Source organism: Symphalangus syndactylus, chromosome 17 (assembly GCF_028878055.3).
Source record: "Symphalangus syndactylus isolate Jambi chromosome 17, NHGRI_mSymSyn1-v2.1_pri, whole genome shotgun sequence".
Lineage (NCBI taxonomy): Eukaryota > Metazoa > Chordata > Mammalia > Primates > Hylobatidae > Symphalangus > Symphalangus syndactylus.
The window spans coordinates 88,433,512-88,435,144 of record NC_072439.2 but is presented as its reverse complement, the minus strand read 5'-3'; positions in this window follow the sequence as shown (position 1 = coordinate 88,435,144).

Here is a 1,633-nt window from a genome sequence, read left to right as displayed (position 1 = left end):
TTATTTATTTGAGGTGGAGTCTTACTGTGTTGCCCAGGCTGGAGTGCAGTGGCATGATCTCGGCTCACTGCAACCTCCACTTCCCGGGTTCAAGCGATTCTCCTGTCTCAGCCTCCCCAGTAGCTGGGATTACAGGCTCCCACTGCCACACCCAGCTATTTTTTTTTATTTTTTTATTTTTTAGTAGAGACGGTGTTTCGTCACGTTGGCCAGGCTGGTCTTGAACTCCTGACCTCAAGTGATCCACCTGCCTTGGCCTCCCAAAGTGCTGGGATTACAGACGTGAGCCACCACGCCTGGCTGGTATAGATATTTAAAAAATAAGAAAGTTAGTTTCTGGGTCACCGGAAACTCATGTTTATGTTACCTAACAAAGGCCTGAAGTGGAAATACTTCATATTGTTGAGTAAACTGAGAGGTATAGCTTTATATATCAGCCCTGAGTCGTTATTTTTCTGCTAAAACATGATTGTCAGGAAATACCCGGAACAGCACCCTGACTCCATTCTCTCCTCGTTCTGATCCACCCTACCCAGAACCTTCAGAATCATCTATCTCAAACTCTCTCTGATTATGGCAAAGACTGTAGAAGGAACTCTACTGCATATTTCAGCCTAAATTCCCAACTGGGCTACATGCTACCTTTCACAGCCGATCCCTCTACCTTGTCAACTTCTTCCAGTCACATTGGTTGCGTTCACTCACTGTTCCACAAAAGACTGCAGCCTGGATCAAATCTTTGTTCCATATGCTTTCATCTTGACTTACCAATGGGATTGCAAGATCTTTGAGGGAAAGGATTTATGTCTTTTAAAATTTATTTCTTTTCCTCTCAGGACTTCATGCGAAGCATATGGTAAATAGTTAGTGACTGCTGCTTAACTCAGTTTATCCTGACCAATACTCAGAACAGCACCAGCCACAATTAGGTATTTAATAAGGATATTTTAGATTGAGACAAGGATCCTCTCAGAGTCAGAAATTATCTTGGCGTGTCTTTTTTTTTTTTTTTTTTTAATTTATTGGGTCTCTGTGACTGTAGTCAGTGACTTGGTGTGTCTTTTGTAATGACAACATTAATAATAAAGCCTTCAGATGACATGGTGTAATGGAGTTCAAAAGGTCTAAGTCTGAATGCCAGCCCTGTCACTTATTAACTATGTGACCCTGGGCAGGGCACTGTGAACTACAGTTTCCTTGTGAAAGAATGATGATCATGGGGGCCTTAGAGTGGTTGTGAGGATTAAGTTATATGCCAAAAGTAAATTATCTAGCACAGCAAATGGCTGTAATAGGTGTTCAATAAGTTTTTTTTTTTTTTGAGACTGAGTTTCATTTTGTCACCCAGGCTGGAATGCAGTGGCACAACCTCAGCTCACTGCAACCTCCACCTCTCAGGCTCAAGTGATTCTCCTGCCTCAGCCTCTGGAGTAGCTGAGATTACAGATGTGTGCCACTACGCCCGACTAATTTTGTATTTTTATTAGACATGGAGTTTCGCCAGGTGGCCGGGCTGGTTTCGAACTCCTGACCCCAGGTCATCCACCCACCTCGGCCTCCCAAAGTGCTGGGATTACAGGCATGAGCCACCATGCCCAGCCCAATGAATGTTTTTATTACAGAAAATTTAAAA